We start from the raw sequence: 19,838 nt of genomic DNA on the forward strand, positions 1-19,838 counted from the left end.
GGCATGTGGAGGAGGTCTGGAGGCAGCAGGACCTGTGGATGCTTGCCTGGTGTGGGTCCTCGGGGAGGAAGGAAGGACACAATGGGCTCCAGCAGCTGCAGGCACGTATGCAGAGCAGGAGCCTGTGAGGCCCTGCAGTACATCTGCCCCGGATGCTTGGCACAGCCACAGCAGGTGACTCAGGGAAGGGGCACCAGGCAAGGCTGCTGAGCAGGATCACCAATAAAATCAGGAAATAATGAAGACAGAACTTTGGGCTCTGGCCAAAGCATTTTATTAGCCGACCCGTAACTCGTCCATTCTTGGTCTGGTGAAAACCCTCCAAAGTTACTGCAAGGGCAGAGCTCCAGGAGAAGTCACCCTATAGGCAGCCACTGGAGGGGGCCACATTTAATTATCCTTTACAGTCCAGGCCTGCCAACCCACTGAGCCTGGGCTGGGAGGAGCAAGGGGGGGGGGTGTGTATGGACGTGCACATGTGTGCATGCATGGTATATGCAGTATGTGGATGTGCGTTTGTGTGAATGTGTGGTGTGTTCCATGCAGGTGCATGCAGAACATGTGTAATATGTGTGTGCCATATGCTTGTGTATGTAGTGCTGTGTTTTGTGCACGTGTGTGCGCTGTATATATATGATGCTCTGTGCATATGTGATATATGCATGTGTGTGTTGTGTGCTGTGTGCATGTGTGTGGTGCTGTGTGCATGCTTCTGCTCTATGCATGTGTGTGGTGCTGTGTGCATGTGTGTGGTGTATGCATGTGTGTGCTGTGTGCATGTGGGTGTGCTGTGTGTATATGTGTGGTACTGTGTGCTTGTGTGTTCTGTGCGTGTGTAGTATATGCATGTGGTATGCTGTGTGTATGTGTGTGTGGTGTGCATGTGTGTGGTGCTAGGTACGTGTGTGTGCTGTATGCATGTGTGTGCGGTTTGTGCATGTGTGTGCTGTATGCATATATGTGGTACTGTGTGCATATGGTATGCTGTGTGCATGTGTGTGTTGTATGCACGTGTGTGGTATTGTGTGCACGTGTGTGGGGGGTAAGTGTGGGTCTGATCCCGATCTGGACTGGCCCAAGGATGAAGGAAAGCATCATAGATGGGATCCCTGGAAGCAGAGGTAGAGATGTGGGTGCAGGTTGTTTATGTGGGAGGCGATCCCAGGTGACCAGCCTGGTGGAGCCCCTTTGGGGAACTGCAGGAAGCATCTCGGAATTCTGCTGGGCAGCGGATTTCCCCCATGTCTCCTATGCTTTCAGGTTGCTCCTGCATGAAGGCTGAGGAGACTTCCAGGACTTAAGAAACATTTCAGAGGCAGAAATGCAGGATCTGGACATGGTCACTGCAAGGTTCCAGCTCAGAGCCATTTGCTCAGTGTGCTGAGCGCAGGCGGAGAGCTCGTGGTGCAGGTGCAAACCTTGCTGGCCGCGGTGCACCTGTCGGGACACTCAAGATTCCCTCAGGTCCCGCATTAAGTCCACGAGGTCACCTCCCTCCTCCACCACCCCTGCTCGGATCCCCTCACCCACAGGCAGTAGGTGGCGTATCCAGGGGTGACCTGCAGTGTTGGAGCATGGGTAACCAGGCTCTCCTTGGGCCATGCCCGTCTATGTTTATAACAGGACATGGAAATGAGAGGGGCCTGTGGCTCCTCTGAGTCCTAGACATCATCCCCTCACCCAGTCATGCTTCACCAGGAGGGCTGGGTGCCCCTGCTGGCAGGGACTCCTGGCCCCACCTGCTGAATCACTGGCATGAGCGGTCCCAGGTGTCCTAGAGCATGGGTTTAGGTTTGGAGAGTCCTCCTGGGTCCTGGGGAAAGTGTCCAGCAGAGTGAAATCTGCAGGCACAGGAAGCGCCTCTCGAAGGTCTTCAGCCCCAAAGCTTGGGGGAAGTTGAGACTCGATGGGGCCGTCAGGTTGTAGCTGGGGGCCGGGGATGTAACCTTCCTCTTCCCTACAGAGTACCCCAGAGCACCTGTCACACTCAAGGTTTCCTCTCTCCAGGGCTGTCAAATGTCAGCGTGTGTGGAATCACCTGGAATGCCTAGGAAAAGCCAGCAACCTAGGCTCAGAGTGGGGTTGGGGTCTGGGTGGCCCTGCACTCGGTATCTGGAACAGGTGGCCCAGGTGTAGCTGATGCAGGCTGAAGACAGGCAGACTCAAGAAATGCTGGTGTACGGGGATCCAGGCTTATCATCCCCATCTGTGGTAGGCAGAATAATGACCCCTAAAGGCCACTTTTTAATCATCCCCAGAACCTGTGGCTATGTTACCTTAGGTGCCCAAAGGAACCTGGCGGGTGGAATTAGGTTATGGATCTTGAGATGGTGAGATGATCCTGGATTATCCCGGTGAGCCCAGCGTCATCACAGGGGTCCTTACACGTGGAAGAGGGAGGCAGAAGGCAATCAGGGAGGCAGTGATGGGAGCAGGGTCTGGGAGATGCTGCCCTTCCGGCTTTGGAGGAAGGGGCCATGAGCGGAGGAATGTGGGTGGCTAGAAAATGCCAAGAAACAGATTCTCCCCAAGGGCCTCCAGAAGGAACCAGCCCTGCTAACACATTGCTTGCAGCCCACTAAGACCCACGCTGGACTTCTGACCCACAGAACCGTGCTGCTTTGAGCCACTAAATCGGTGGTAATTTGCAACCACAGCAATAGGAAAGGAAGGCACCATCCCACAAGAGAGGCTGGGAAAATCGGGCGACGGGTGCAGGCAATGCCCAAACCTCCCACGTCTCTCACTGGCTGCCCGTGTGGGTGGGAGCCTGTGGGACTGGGCTTGGGCTACTCCCCTCCCCAGAGCCAACAGCCTGGCTGGGCAGAGTGGTCATGAAGCAGTGCTGGCCTCCCCCGGGAGCTGGCTTAAGGCGCACGTCCCCTAAGCTCCTGCCCAGACTTCTGACTCAGAGGCTTGGGCAGGGCCAGGGAATCCGAGTCTGTTAGGTGCCCCAGTGGTTCTGAGCCCAGCCAAGTTCGGGAGCCACTGCCTCAACTGATTCCTTCCCGTGCGTTATGGCTGGGCCTGTCGCTTTTCCCAGGGGCCCTGCAGATGACTGGAATGTGCCACAGGCTGTCGGGGAGCAGAGGTGCCCATGTCCTTGTGGGAAATGGCCAGGGGTGCCCGTGCGTGCTCATTCAGCACAAGTGAGGCAGGCACCTTGGCGAACAGGCTGAACGCCTGGGCATACGTGTGGCAAAGTTTTAGGCTTACAGGACAGAAAACCTCCAAGCAACAGTGAGTGGCTGCCGTGAACGTCGGCAGGAGGTGATGCAGGGAGCTGAGGTGCTGCGGGGAGCTGTGGCGAATGTGGTGAGTGTTTCTGGCGGGCCACTTGTGTGTGAAGAAGCACTGACTGGGGTCGGGGGAGGAGACCCTGCAGGGCTGCAGAATCCCCGGGCTGAGCACAGCCCCTGCAGGGCTGCGACCTGGGAAGGTGTGTGGACCTGGGGCATGTCACCATCTGAAAGTTCTTAGTAATCTGATCTTTGAATCTGTGTTTACTAAGTCCCCTGGGACCACGGAGCATGCTTGTGAGGAAGCACATTCGCGCTGCGTGTCCGCGCGACTCCTCGCTTGCCTCATTCACACTTACGGCTCAGGACGCCCCTGTACACAAGGTGCTGGTGGGGCAACTGTTTCGGGCCTCCCAGACTCAGGCAGGTTCCAGGTAAGCACATTACTGGACTGCTGAGTCAGCGGAGCACTGACAGCCCCAGGGCCAGGCTTCCTGCTCTAACCAGAACTTGCTTCAGACAGAGAGAAGGCAACGGTGTCCTGAAAACCACGAATGGCCACGTGACCTGATCATAGCCCTTTTTTTTTTTTTCCCCTCCCCCTTCCCAACTTTTATTTTAGGTTCAAGGGTATAGTGCGGGTTTGCTGCATAGATAAATAGTATGTCGTGGGGTTTGGTATGCACTTTATTTCATCACTCAGGTATTAACACAGTACCTGTTTTTTTTTTTTCCTTAAATTTATCTTCACTTTTCTCCCACCCTCTACCCTCAAGTAGGCCCCAGTGTCTAGTGTTCCCTTCTTGGTGTCCACATGTACTCAGTGGTTCGCTCCCACTTATGAGAACATGTTGGCCGGGCGTGGTGGCTCATGCCTGTAATCCCAGCACTTCGGAAGGCCGAGATGGGCAAATCACAAGGTCAGGAGTTCGAGACCAGCCTGGCCAACATGGCGAAACCCCATCTCTACTAAAAATACAAAAAATTAGTTGGGTGTAGTGGTGCGCGCCTGTAATCCCAGCTACTCAGGAGGCCGAGGCAGGAGAATTGCTTGAACCCGGGAGGTGGCGGTTGTAGTGAGCCGAGATTGCACCACTGCATTCCAGCCTGGGCGACAAAGTAAGACTCCATCTCAAAAAATAAAAATAAATAAATAAATAAATAAATGAGAACGTGCGGTATTTGGTTTTCTGTTCCTGCATTCATTCACTTAGGATAATGGCCTCCAGCTGCATCCATGTTGCGGCAAAGGGCATGATTTAGTTCCTTTTTACGGCGATGTGTATTCCATGGTGTACCACATTTTATTTATCCAATCCGCCATTAATGGGCACCTATATTGAGTCCATCTCTTTGCTATTGTGAATAGTGCTGGGATGAACATATGCATGCATGTATCTTTATGGCAGAATGATTTATTTTCATTTGGGTATATAACCACTAAAGGGATTGCTGGGTCGAATGGCACTTCAACTCTTAGTTGAGAAATATCCCGTTGATTTCTACAGTGGCTGAACTACTTTACATTTCCACCTATGGTGTATAAGCATTCACTTTTCTCTGCACCCTCCCCAGGATCTGTTATTTTTGATAATAGCCATCCTGACTTGTGTGAGATGGTATCTCACTGTGGTTTTGCTTTGCATTTCTCTAATAGTGATGTTGAGCATTTTTTCATATAGTTGTTGGCCATCTGTATGTCTTCTTTTTAGAAGTGTCTGTTTGTATCCTTTGCCCATTTATTAATGGGGTTATTTGTGTTTTCCCTGTTAATTTAAGTCCCTTATAGAATCTGGATATTAGACCTTTGTTAGATGCATATATTTTCCTCCATTCTGCTTGTTTTCTGTTTACCCTATTGATAGTTTCTTTTGCTGTGCAGAAGTTCTTTAATTAGGTCCTGCTTGTCAATCTTCGTTGCAATTGCTTTTGGAGCCTTTGCCATAAAATATTTGCCGCAGCCAATGTCCAGAATGGTATATCCTAGATTTTCTTTTAGGGTTTTTATAGTTTTAGGTTTTACATTTAAGTCTTTAATCCATCTTGAGTTGATTTTTGTATATGACATAAGAAAGGGATCTGGTTTTAATCTTCTGCATATGGCTAGCCAGCTATCCCGGTGCCATTTATTGAACAGGGAATCCTTTTCCCATTGCTGTTATTGTCAGCTTTGTTGAAGATCAGATGGTTGTATTTCTGGGTTCTCTAACCTGTTCCATTGGCCTGTATGTCTGTTTCTGTAGCAGCACCATGCTGTTTTGGTTACCGTAGCCCTGCAGTATAGTTTGAAGTTAGGTGGTGTGCCACCTCTGGCTTTGTTCTTTTTGCTTAGGATTGCTTTGGCTATTTGGGCTCTTTTTTGGTTCCATATGAATTTTGGAATAGTTTTTCCCAATTCTATGAAAAATGTCATTGGTAGTTTGATAGGAATAGCACTGAATCTGTAAATTGCTTTGGATAGTATGGCCATGTTAACGATACTGATTCTTCTATCCATGAACCTGTAATGTTTTGTGTCATCTCTGACTTTGAGCGGTGGTTTGTGATTATCATTGTAAAGATCTTTCACCTCCCTGGTTAGCTGTACTCTTAGGTATTTTATTCTTTTTGTGGCTATGTGAATGAGATTGTATTCTTGATTTTGCCCTCAGCTTGGATGTTATTGGTGTATAGAAATGCTATTGATTTTTGTACATTGATTTTGTATCCTGAAATTTTGCTGAAGTTGTTTATCAGATCCAGGAGGCTTTGGGCAGAGAATAAGAGGTTTTCTAGGTATAGAATCATCTTCTGAGAAAAGAGATCATCTGATTTCCTCTTTTCTTATTTGGATGCTTTTTCTTTCTCTTGCCTGATTGCTCTGGCTTGGGCTTCCAATACTATTTTGAAAAGGACTGGTGAGAGAGGGCATCCTTGTCTTGTACCAGTTTTCAAGGAGAATAGTTCCAGCTTTTGTCCATTTGATATGATGTTGGCTGTGGGCTTATCATATTTGGCTCTTATTGAGGTATGTTCCTTTGATGCCTAGTTTGTTAAGGGTTTTATACATGAAGGGATGTTGAATTTTCCCAAAAGCCTTTTCTGCATCTCTCGAGATGATCATGTGGCTTTTCTTTTTAGTTCTGTTTATGTGATAAATTACATTTATTGAGTTGCATATGTTGAACCAACCCTGCATCCCAGGGATAAAGTCTACTTGATCGAGGTGGATTAGCTTTTTGATACGCTGCTGGATTTGGTTTGCAAGTATTTTGTTGAGAATTTTTGCATCTATGTTCATCAGGGACATTGGCTTGTTTTCTTTTTTTGTTGTTGTTGTGTCTCTGCCAGGTTTTGGTATCAGAATGATGCTGGCTTCATAGAATGAGTTAGGGAGGAGTCCCTCCCTTGGCCTTGATTTTTTGGAATAGTTTCAGCAGGATTAGTACAAGTTCTTCTATATGTCTGGTAGAATTTGGCTGTGAATCTGTCTGGTCCAGGGATTCTTCTGGTTGGTAGGTGTTTTATTACTGAGTCAATTTCAGAACCCGTTACTCGTCTGTTCAGGGTTTCCATTTCTTCCCAATCATAGCCTTTCTTACTAGGGTTGCTTCCCTGTGTCAGTCATTCACAGAGTCAAAAAACAGTGACTGAAAAGGAAAGGGGAAGACTGCTGCCCCTTCAGCTATTTGTTACCTCAGTTTCCTTTTTGGTTCTCTAAGTCTTCCAACATCTGTTTAGCCTTCCTTTCCCTGTCAGCCTTCCACACGCATCAGTAAGCTGCAGGTGGGGAGAGGAGGTAGAATGTGTGTGGGTCAAAGTGACAGTTGTACCTCGCTTAACACTGGAGACACCTTCTGAGAAATGTGTTAGGTGACGTTGTCATTGTGAGAACTTCATAGAGTGTACTCACACAAACCCAGATGGTACAGCCCACTAAGCACCTAGGCTGTATCGCAAAGCCGATTGCCCCTGGGCCACAAACCTGTACAGCAAGTTGCTGTACTGAATACTGTAGGCAATGGTAACACAATACTAAGTGATTGTGTATCTAAACAAAACATATTTATCTACTGAGATAGGGTTTCACTCTGTTGCCCAGGCTGGAGTTCAGTGGCATGACCACAGCTCACTGCAGCCTCCAACTTCTGGCCTTAAGCGATCCTCCCACCTCAGTCTCCTGAGTAGCTGAGACCACAGATGCATGCCACCACATCCAACTAATTGTTTCATTTTTTGTAGAGATGGAGTCTCACTGTATCACTCAGGCTGGTCTTGAACTCTTGGCCTGAAGCGATCCTCCCATCTCAGCCTCCCAAAGTGTTATGATTACAGGCATGAGCCACCACACCTGGCCTCGAAACATGGAAAAGGTAGAATATAAATACAGTATTATAATCTTATGGGACCTCTGTCATATGTGGTCCGTGGTTGACTGAAATGCCATTATATGACACATGACTGCGGTTGCGTTAGCCTTATGCAGAGCTGCCCTGGTAAGAATGAAATATTTATGCATGTATAAGCTACACAAGACAAATTGTGTAATTTCAGTGATTCTGTGTAGGCATTAAATTCTATTTGCATTTAAAACAAGCAATGAACAATGTAAAAACAAACAGTAATGTTCATCTTACATTTTAATGATAACCTCATATTTTAGGTTTTATGTACTTAGAATAACATTAAATGGCACACACACACAAAATGCCAGGACAAGGGGAGAGAGAGTGAGTGAGAAAGGAGAAAAGTGCTTTAACACTAACAGCACAATTTCCCTGATTTTCAAACCCCACCTTTTCATTTCGCTCTGGCCCCTAAACCCTGGGATGAAGTGAGAAGTGCCTTTGCCTGGATTTCAAGAACTGCCCAGGGAGTTGGCCGGGCAGAGTGGCTCACTCCTGTAATCCCAGCACTTTGGGAGGCCGAGGCAGGTGGATCACCTGAGGTCAGGAATTCGAGACCAGCCTGGCCAACATGGTGAAACCCCATCTCTACTAAAATTACAAAAATTAGCCAGCCGTGGTGGCAGGTGCCTGTAGTCCCAGTTACACGGGAGGCTGAGGCAAGAGAATCACTTGAACCCGGGAGGTGGAGGTTCCAGTGAACCAAGATCACGCCATCACACTCCAGCCTGGGGAACAAGAGCAAGACTTCGTCTCCAAAAAAACAAAACAAAAACAAACAAACAACAACAAAAAAAACTGCCCAGGGAGATCATGGAGGCAGGCTGTGAGGGGGCGTCTATGAGCACCCCAACTGCGTTCCATTCAAGAACAAGTCATGTGTAAACACGGGCCAGGCCAGAGAGCCTGATGCTTTCCTATGAGAGCGCCATGGGGTGGATGACCTTCTGTGCCCCTCCTCTCCTTCTCCCTGCTTTGAGCTCAGTGGAGTCCGACACTGAAGAGGAGGAAGTGACATGGGAGCAAAATGAGGGGCAGGGAAGGACCCTGTCTCCTCGTACCAGATATTGAGCTGTTGTCTCTCAGCTTCAAGTCTCGCTTCTATGCTTAGCCTCAGCTGAGCTACACATCTCTCCGTTGTCAGCCGAGTCCTTGTTGACCTTGCAAATGGGAGGTTCTAGAAGGAGACAAGAAAGCTCTTCTCCTTCCCATCGTGCCCACTGTCCCGATGGTGGCACGTCAGCAACAGCCCTGCACGCCAACAGGGGCGGCCGGTTCCAGACTCAGCTTCATTCTGCTCTTTCAGGACAGCTTCATCGCCGCTCCCACAGAGGCTACCACCAGCCTGGCCATGCTGCTCCTCCCAGATCTGGTTCCCTCTCCGTGGGGCCCTTCTCTGAACTTTCAGGCTCTGACAAGCCCAGATTCTCTCTTCCCTTTATCCCTTAACCCCTAGAGGGTGGCAGCTGCCCCTTCAGCTATTTGTTACCTCAGTTTCCTTTTGGGTTCTCTAAGTGTTCCAACGTCTGTTTAGCCAAGTCCCCACATTCAATTCTTTGTTGAAATACCTAGTGTGGCTCCTGTGTCCCTGACTGGTCCCCACTCGGTGATCCAACCTGGTATCAGGAGTGGTGTCCTGGGAAACAGATCCTCAAAGATGGGGGAGCTCAAATCCATAGTGTGATGGGCCAGTGAAGTGTGGGACTTTCCCATCCCTTATCTCCTGCTCCCTACTTTGACACTAGTAGGATAAAAAAATTCAAGCTAGTAATAAAAGAGAGGAGGGATAGAAGTGAAATATGGGGGCCGGGTGCGGTGGCTCAAGCCTGTAATCCCAGCACTTTGGGAGGCCGAGACGGACGAATCACGAGGTCAGAAGATCGAGACCATCCTGGCTAACACCGTGAAACCCCGTCTCTACTAAAAATACAAGAAAATTAGCCGGGCGAGGTGGCGGGCGCCTGTAGTCCCAGCTACTCGGGAGGCTGAGGCAGGAGAATGGCGTGAACCCGGGGGGGCGGAGCTTGCAGTGAGCCGAGATCGCGCCACTGCACTCCAGCCTGGGGCACAGAGCAAGACTCCGTCTCAAAAAAAAAAAAAAAAAAAAAAAAAAAAAAGAAGTGAAATATGGGGAAGGGAAGGAATATCCCATGCCACCTTCCCTGCCTTCCTGTATATTGAATATCCCAAGCAGAGAAGGGAGAAGATTTATCTCTGAATGAATTTGGCAAGTTTGAATATCACACAGCACGAGCCATTTTAATTACTAAACTGAAACGGAATTTTTTGCTTAGACTAAGTTTTCTCTTTTCTATGAGACACCAGAAAGATCATGGGATCTATCAATGTTTTCAATCAATTGCTCCCCCACTAACTGTTAAGGAGTCAGGGAGTAAAATAAAATTGCATATTAATTATGTCACATAGGCCCTGCTTATTCAACATACTGGTTATACTAGATTTTATGTTCAAATTTACCTAAATAACACAAGCAATTTAAAGCAGCACTGGGATTTAGTACAACTGTTTTTCTTTCAAAAAAAGTCCTGTAATTTAGGAAACTTGAATACAGACTTGGCATTAACTTTAGTTTTTAAAGATATATACTGGAAAATTTAGGGGTAAAATTTAATGATGCCAATAAATTACTTAGTAAAGAAGATATATTAGTCAGCACAGGCTGCCGTAACAAAATACCACACACTGCATGGGTTAAACAACAGAAACTTCTTTTCTTTCTTTTTTTTTGAGATGGAGTCTCACATTGTTTCCCAGGCTGGAGTGCAGTGGCCGGATCTCAGCTCACTGCAAGCTCCGCCTCCCGGGTTCCCACCATTCTCCTGCCTCAGCTTCCCGAGTAGCTGGGACTACAGGTGCCGCCACCGCGCCCGGCTAATTTTTTTGTATTTTTAGTAGAGATGGTGTTTCACCGTGTCAGCCAGGATGGTCTCGATCTCCTGACCTCGTGATCCGCCTGCCTCGGCCTCCCAAAGTGCTGGGATTACAGGCGTGAGCCGCCGCGCCCAGCTAGAAACTTACTTTCTTAAACAGTCTGGAGGCTGGAAGTCTGAGATCAGGGTGCTGGGATGTTCGGGCTCTGATGAGGACTCTCTTCCCGGCTTGCGGATGGCTGCCTTCTCCCTGCACCCTGTTTTGTTTTTCCTTTTTTCGTTTATTTTTTAATCTTTTATTTTGGTCTTTAAACTCATTAAATTTTTGTTTTTTAACAGAACAATAAACACCTTTATTACATGGGTGGAGACAGAAAGGATGAGGATTTATTTGTCTTTCCAGGCCCTGGTTTTCCTAAGACAGAACTCTGACTCCTTGCCCTCTAGCACGTGGCCATCTGCCTGGCCACACCGTCCTGGCCTCCACGCGGTGCTTGCCCTGCTGGAGCTGCTTCTCCGGAGGCTGACTTTGGTATTCTTTTTCCTTTCATCATATTTCTTCTGAATTCTTTAGATCAGTTTTTGTTTAAAACCTCTTCCTCTTCAGGAATCAGCTTGGCCCCTTTCTTGCAGCCCAGGAGCAGTGCATGGTAGGACTCGTACCACCACGGTGTGTTGTCAGTGAGTATGACGCAGCTCTTCACCAGCGTCTTGGTCCAGACCAACTCATTATTGGACACACTGTAGACAACGTCCATGATGCTTGTTTTATGATTACAACACTCTGGGCCCCAGGAGAAACTCCCCACATCCAGCCTCAGGGCACAGTGTGTTTTGTGACTTCTCTGCACATGGACTGTGTGGATGTGGCGGGGGCCAATCTTGGCACTGGCAGCGGGGCACCCCAGCTCGTACTTCTGCTTCTTATGGTTAGGCTTTCTCTTGCCCCCGGTCTTGTGGTGCTTGTGCCAGCTGTCCCGAGAGATGCCATTCGCTCAGCGCTGGCTGGAATGACCCACCTGTTTTAATCTTAATAAATGTATTTAAGCCTTCGCTTACCAAATTAGGCACATAGAGTTTGTTGAGGCCACAGACTTACAGGAATTTCAAATTTTTCCTTACCATTTCCTCTGTCACCTAGATTGCTTAGTGTATTGTTAGTCTCCAGATGTGTAAGATATTATAAAATTTATTTTCAATTTTATCACATTATCCTATGATGTTGACTTCGGGATTTACTGAGACTTCCTCTGTGGACTGATAGAGGCAGTATTCCTGTAAGTTCCCTGTGTTGAAAAGAATTTGCCTGTTGGGTCTAGTGCTCTCTCTGAGCCCAGGTAGAGAGCTGTGGCGTTCCAGTCTTCTAGTTCTTTGCTTTTTCACCCACCTGAGCTGTCCATTTCTGAGAGGGGTGCATTCAAATTTCAGACCACACTTTTTGGTATTTTGTTTCTCCTCATGGTACTGTGAACCATCATACGCACACACAGTTAGTTATATATTATACATATACTACATGGTGCATGTTTTGTAATTTTATATATTGTTAGGTTTTCCATTTGCTCACGGCCCTTAACTCTTTTTGATTAGTGTGTTTTGGTCATTGACATTTATTTTAACTACTGGTATATTAGGGCTTATTTACGCTTTTATTTCATTTTTCCTATATTTACCATATTTTCTGATAAGAACAGACTTGATCTGTTACTTGATCTGTTACTTGATCTTCGCCAAAAAGCTAAGAAGCAAGGATGATATTTTCTTTTTCTCCCCTTTTCCTGACTGAATTTCCTTCTGGCCCAAGTAATGATTTTTATTTTTGTCTATCAATTTTAACAACTTTTTTTTTTTTTTTTTCAGACGGAGTCTCGCTCTGTCACCCAGGCTGGAGTGCAGTGGCCGGATCTCAGCTCACTGCAAGCTCCGCCTCCCGGGTTCACGCCATTCTCCTGCCTCAGCCTCCAGAGTAGCTGGGACTACAGGCGCCCGCCACCTCGCCCGGCTAGTTTTTTGTATTTTTTAGTAGAGACGGGGTTTCACCGGGTTAACCAGGATGGTCTCGATCTCCTGACCTTGTGATCCACCCATCTCGGCCTCCCAAAGTGCTGGGATTACAGGCTTGAGCCACCGCGCCCGGCCAATTTTAACAACTTTTAAAAATGTTAGGCATCCATCCCACAAACCCAGGTGCGTCCCTAATATCCTCTCACATTCCTCTGGTCTCTCTCTCCATGTTTCATCACCTCCATCAGCAGAGTTGGTATCATTCTTGGAGCTTTATGAAGTCTCATGGTCCAGAAAAATGTCCAAAGGTTCACGAGTTACTCCTCAGGACTCTCAGAAGCCACACTGACTCCTTAGTAGTTTCTCTGAAGTCAACACCAACGCCTTCAGCCACATGTACGTAGCTCATTACAAATGCCATTATGCAGGCACATATGTACATGGCTACCTATACCTGTGTCCGTCTATAAAATACATGTGTATACATCATGTATACATGAAGTTGAGACTTTTTTTTTTTTTGAAACGGAGTCTCGCTCTGTCGCCCAGGCTGGAGTGCAGTGGTGCGATCTCAGCTCACTGCAAGCTCCACCTCCCAGGTTCACACCATTCTCCTGCCTCAGCCTCCCGAGTAGCTGGGACTAGAGACACCTGCCACCAGGCCTGACTAATTTTTTTTCCTATTTTTAGTAGAGACGGGGTTTCATCATGTTAGCCAGAATGGTGTCCATCTCCTGACCTTGTGATCCGCCTGCCTTAGCCTCCCAAAGTGCTGGGATTACAGGCATTGGCCACTGCACCCGGCCGAAGTTAAGAGACTTAAAAATCTGGTTGCTTGTAAAAAATCAGTGGGGAAATTAATGACTACATACCAGTATAAACGCATGTACATACACATGCATGGAGACAGGATACAGCAGGTGGTGAAATAACATTTGGAGAATCTGGGTGAGGAAGAATTCTTTGTACTATTTTTGCAACTTTTCTTATTTCAAAATTAAAATTTAAAATGTAATGGGGTCAGCCAACAGGACACGGGACTCAGCTTTGAAGAGCTTCCCTGACTACAGTTTTGGCAAGTCAAGTCTCAAAAAGAGGAATGAAAAAGCCAGAGAAATAAGGTGTGATGCTGCCTGAGGCAGCTATGAAACCAACACCACATTCTGAGCCTGACCAGTAAAGGGAAAGAACAGGGCACGGGGCTGCCTTTTGCCTGAGGCTCACCTCAGGGCCACCAAACAGCCCTGGCTGACATGCGGGAGCTCTCGCTGACAGCAAACTGCCAGCACATGATGGCAACAGGACAAATTAAGGAAATCACTCTTCCCCGAGCCCTCAAAGAATTCTTGCTCAAGGCCAGGATTGTCAACTGAGGCCAACAGCATGTGACATGTGGATGAGGCACCCCCAAAGGAAGCCCACGTGGACAACTTCCTCTTCACAGGGAGGAAAATGTGACTGAGGGATGGCGGACTGGACTGTCATCACCCTAGCCAGTGGCCAATGTCAGCATCACTGGCCTGGTGTGATGGCTCATACCTATATTCCCAGCACTTTGGGAGGCTGAGGAGGGAGGGCTGCTTGAGCCCAGGAGCTTGAGACTAGCACGGGCAACAGAACAAAACCCTGCCTCGAAGAAACATGTAAAAATCAAAAATCAAAGTTTTAGCATCACTGACAGAGGGTTAAAAAGATATGAAGTGTCCTTTGGTGTGATTTAATAGAAAGGACACAAAATCACTTAAATGTATTACAACCAAAAGATGCAGGTGAACCTAGCAAAGCTTTATCTGTACCTTCCAGATTCCAGGAAATCCTGGGGATGGGAGCAGGTCAGGGCAAACTCTTAGAAGTGGCCACACAAAGCTGGAGGGTGCACACCCTGCAGCACAGCCTGCCCTGCCTGGCACTGTTAAGTTGGTTCAATGGAGGATAAGAAGATCCTTGGCCGGGCGCAGTGGCTCACGCCTGTAATCCCAGCACTTTGGGAGGCCGAGACGGGTGGATCACGAGGTCAGGAGATCGAGACCATCCTGGTGAACACAGTGAAACCCCGTCTCTACTAAAACTACAAAAAACTCGCTGGGCGAGGTGGCGGTGCCTATAGTCCCAGCTACTCGGGAGGCTGAGGCAGGAGAATGGCGTGAACCCGGGAGGCGGAGCTTGCAGTGAGCTGAGATCCGGCCACTGCACTCCAGCCTGGGCGACACAGCGAGACTCCGTCTCAAAAAAAAAAAAAAAAGAAGATCCTTAAGGACACGACAACCAGAAAGCAGGCACTATGAATGCATGGGTGTTGACTAGGCCCTGGAAAAAAAGGCAAGGGATGCTCAAGGCGATAAACATCTGAAGTCACACCCAGTGCGAGCCAGGTTCTGTCCTGATGGAGACATTTTTGTAGTCATCAGGCAACAGGAGAGCTGCCTGGCGTCAGCTGTACGGTCCTTTGCGGCATCAGAGTCATGCAGCCTTCAAAACACATCACTTCTTTATTCACACTGAAACAAAACAAGGCCACTAAGTGCCCTGCTCCCTCACTCACTCGGACCTGCGGACGCGGGGACAAAACTAGTCATGTTTTCTAAGTGGCCACAGGATAGCAAAAGTGTGGCTATCAAGGGGGAGGCGGGCGCTCACCACCTGCCCCTCTCAAGTAAAAATAAAAGAAAGCACTCTGAGATCCAGGGAGGGTGCCAAACTCATTTCTTTTTCTTGAGATGTGACTAGTAAGTGGAGCAGAGAGTGACGCTGAAGTGCATTCATGCTTTCCGTGACCCATCCATCAAGCTCCTTCTCTGTGACCTTGCGGCTGAGTGATGAGGCTGCAGAGCTGAACTGCCCTGCTGACGGGGAGACAACAGCCACGTGGACATGTCCTGTGTCCTGATGACTGCCTGAAGGTGCTGCTCATCACCAGATGAAGGTTTGGGAGACACGTTCATGCCATTGGACCACAGATGTCAAGTTAGGAGAGAATGTTTACGACGATGACAGAACTGGGATTGACTGCAACACCACAAAACTCAGGAACTGAGATGGGCCTAGACCCAGCGTGTGACATGGCTGTCGAGACTAAGGCCACCCGAGACTGTGTTAATTAATGGGGGCCCTTAGAGGGTGCCCTGCTCAGGCTGTATCTCAAATACTGCGTCTACTTCTGGGCCCATATTTTAGGGGTGCAGCTGACAAGTGGGTCCCCAAGGTGGTGAGGCTCTGGGGGATTTTATTGTTAGAGAATGGGTCTCACTCTGTCGCCTAGGCTGTAGTGGTCTGGTCAGTGCTCACTGCAGCCTCACACTCCTGGGCTCAAGCCATCCTCTTGCCTCAGCCTCCCCAGCAGTGGCGGCTTTTTCATAGGACAAAGGGTTGGATGAACTTTTGAGTTTAACACAGAGAAGGGAAGACTTGGAGCTGACCTTTCCAACTAACACGTTAAAGCCTGCTATTAAAAGCAGGCAGACTTGCTCTGTTTTGCCTAGAGGAAAGGTCTAGGGCCCAAAGGCAGAAGGTACGGGAGCCAGGCGTCAGTTCCATTTAAGAAAGAACGTTCCAGCAGTTAAAAGTACAAACGATTCAGTGGGAAAGGAATTCCCTTCTTGTGAACAGGGGCTGGGTGACCAGCTGTGAGGAACTCTTCAGGTTGAGTCCTCCTTGAAGGGGTGTGACGCAGAGAGCCCCCTGTGCATTCCACTCTAGATGCGCAAACGAAGTTCACTTCAAAGCACACTTAAAAATGTGTGAATGAAATTAATTTCAAAGCACATTTATAAAAGCTGTAAGAAAATCACAGGGAGTTTGAGGGAAGAGGAGAGAATATATTTTTGGAGAATCAATTTAAAATACGGTTTTAAGTGAAAGAATTTATTTCAAAGCTCAGCACAGAACCACTCCTTTAGGAGACTGTTTAATGATAGCTGTGTCTTTGTACATTTCCATCTAGCTCCTGAGTTCCACGTGGAGGAAGTGATGGAAACTACCCAGTTCACTGGAACAAAGTTGTCGTCTTTTCTTTCTGCCATCAAGTAAGAAAACAAGCAGTGCTGGGGCTGAGTGACAATGCCCTGTGCACACCCAAGATTTGTGTACAAACGAGTCAGGCCCAGCAAGGGCAGAAAAGGCAGCAGAACCCTCGTGAGGCTCCGCTCCCTGAGAACACGAAGCATCTAGGAGCTGCGTCTAGAAAGGGGCTTTTCGGCTGGGCACAGAGGCTCACGCCTGTAATCCCGGCACTTTTGAGAGGATGAGGCAGGTGGATCGCTGGAGCTCAGGAGTTCGAGACTCACCTGGCCAACACAGGGAAACCCCATCTCTACTAAAAACACAAAAATTAGCTAGGCACGGTGGTGCATGCCTGTAATCCCGGTTACGTGGGAGGCTGAGGTACCAGAATCGCTTGAACCTGCGGGGTGGAGGTTGCAGAGAGCCGAGACCACGCCTCTGCACTGCAGCCTGGGCGACACAGTGAGATTCTGGAAAGAAAAAGAAAGAAAAAGGAAGGAAGGAAGGAAGGAGGGAGGGAGGGAGGGAAGGAAGGAAGGAAGGAGGGAGGGAGGGAGGGAAGGAAGGAAGGAAGGAAGGAAGGAAGGAAGGAAGGAAGGAAGGAGGGAAGGAGGGAGGGAGGGAGGGAGGGAGGGAAGGAAGGAAGGAAGAAGGAAGGAAGCAAAAGAAAGGAAGAAAGGAAAAGAAAGAAAAGGAAAAGAAAGGAAAAGAAAAGAAAAGAAAGGGGCTATTCACATGGTATCCACTGGGGTCCAGGGCTCCTCTGAAAGCTTGGCAAAAATTCTGTGCTTATGGCGTTTTTCTTGGGAGAAGGTCACAGATGTCAGCAGATTCTCAAAAGTGTTTATGACTAAAAGAGAAGAGTGAGATTTGCAAGAACGCGCTGCCCATGGGGTCAGGGCAGACCCACCGCTCCTTCTTGGTGCTGTGAGGTGCCCTTCTCTCTCGGGCGTACGGCTTTCTCACTGTTGTAGGGTAATTTCTCGGGCGTACGGCTTTCTCACTGTTGTAGGGTGGGGGGTTACACAGAATGATTCTGGATTTCCCTTCCGACTCTAAACACCATGGAGGAGAACTGAGGCAGCAAACACTCGTGCTCACAGTGACCCTCGGGAACCACGGCCTTGGTCGTTCTAACTGCAGAAGAGCATGTGGTCTCCAGGCCTTGAGGACTCAGCCTGTGACCAGCTCCCAGGGGCTGAGACATGTATCTCCCTTACATAACGGCTACGTTCAGCTCCAAGCAGATGTGACTGACCACTCTGTCACTGTTATTACTGATTTTGTTACCAATTTTCCTGATTAAAACAATATTGAAGAACTGCCTTATTGACAAAGGTAACCACCTTATGCTTAAATTCACATAAGTAGCCACAGAATCTTCCAGATACAGCAAGTAGCTAATTATGAAGTTATTTTGAAATATGGGCACTCTCCCTCCTCCCTGAAAACCCCCACCCCACCTATGTGTATTACTTCAGTCGATAAATAAAAAGCATTTCAGTGCTGCCTACAGTGAAAGAGGGAAGAGGGAACAGGACAGAGAAATGGAACCCAGACCCAGACCCCAGTATCTCAAGAAACACCTTCCTTCTCGCGAGACCTTTACAAACACAGCTGACACGCATCTCTCTGGAATGATTCTAGTCCTTTTAAGCAGACAAAGGAAATTGAGCCACTGAGTGTCCTTCTCCTCCTGTGGTATTAAGTACTGAAGCCTAAAGTGCTTCAAAAACACACGTCAGATGAACTTGGCTCATCCCATGCAAAGCCACAAGCACCATGAACGACGTTAAGTCATACGACTAAGGCTGACTGGCGGATTCTCCTGGCCACGCCTCATGAGAAAACAATTACACCAATACTCTGAACCGTGCTTGTGTATTGGTGACGTCAAAACTTACCGCCATTAGTTTTGAAAACACAGATTTAGGAGTTTGCAGAATATTTTCAATAAGAGAACAAACAGCAATGTTTCTGCCTTTCATGTGAAACCTCTTGCTAATACTGATCAAAGGCATGATGCTTTATCATCTATCTGTTTCATGTTAAATCTGTCATCAGAGATGGTGATGGAGAAATTATCTAATTGTCATTTAAAAACACACAAAAATTGGACATGCTATACATTTATCTTTTAAAATGTAGTCTGTATTATTTTCACCAACCAAAACACACATAATATATTTTATTACAAAACATTAAGCAATGTTACTTTTGAGATATGCAATCTGAAAGGTCACATTTGTATTTATTACCAGAGGCGTTACATTAGAAATCAACCAGACAGACTCGTACGTCGTTATCGTGACTTACACAGCATGAAATGCGGGTTGAAGCAGCACCCACTTAGTGTTTCGGACACGGACCTGGTGTGGGCAAGGGGCCCTGGAAGAGGGCTTCCCCTCTCCGCACTGGGGCTCTGCGTCTCACATCTCAAAGACCAGAGCAGAGCCCTGTGTCCACTCCAGGCCCACGGCTGACACAGTGTGCACAGCCAGTGTTTCTAGACTCTCTCCTGCTCTGACAGAACTCGCTCTCCGGACTCTGCACTTGAAATTACGACCTGAACATGGGGGAGACAGTCATTTCCTTCTTGACTGAAAACCAAGTCAACAAATGAAACAAACCTAGTCTAAATTCCAGGATAATAATAAATTACCTGGTTTATAAAAATACATGTCCAAAATAGTTACTTCCTGGGTTGTGTACAATATAAATTACAAAAATAAAATAGAAAAGATGAAAAGTTGAGCACATTTTTCAGTTCTTTAACCAACACCAGCATTTTCCCATAGAGATCAGTGTGAAACCATGTGTGTGGCACCAAGACCCTGGCAAATCTAGGCTCAGGAGGGAGAGCCCTGAAGCTGGGTGAGGTATTTCTGTGGAGCCCTGTGGCCTGTCCTGGGCACGCTCGCCTCTACCTGGTGGAAGACGGCCTTTCCAGGAAACCCTCCGCGCCGTCCGGGCTCCATCTGTGGCAAGTGGCTCGCAGAGTGCACAGCGGAGCGAGCGAGCAGAAGGGCACCTGCGGGCGCCTCGTCCCTGTCCACGTCTCCCGAGGAGGGAGCATCACACAGTGCAGGGCAACTCGTGCATTTTCAACCTCTCCCTTTTGTTTTTCCTTTTAAAGATAGATTTAGTGAAGTCTTTTAAAAGAATATGTATTACAGAGAAGATAGATAGACAGCCATACAATAGGTGTTTCTGCCTCAATCCAAGTTATTATTACCATTTTGTATTTGAAAGTGTCTAAATGACAATATAAAAGAACTATTTCTTATTTCAATATTAGTTTTGCTAATCAAGGGTTCCAG

The 19,838-nt window shown here is 47.7% G+C and overlaps 1 pseudogene; it reads right to left on the reverse strand.

The window, feature by feature from the left end:
* Positions 1 to 10,902: 10,902 nt before the first annotated feature.
* LOC112627121 lies at positions 10,903 to 15,461 on the reverse strand (annotated as a pseudogene).
* Positions 15,462 to 19,838: the final 4,377 nt, after the last annotated feature.

The sequence above is a fragment of the Theropithecus gelada genome, chromosome 6 (genome assembly GCF_003255815.1).
Source record: "Theropithecus gelada isolate Dixy chromosome 6, Tgel_1.0, whole genome shotgun sequence".
Lineage (NCBI taxonomy): Eukaryota > Metazoa > Chordata > Mammalia > Primates > Cercopithecidae > Theropithecus > Theropithecus gelada.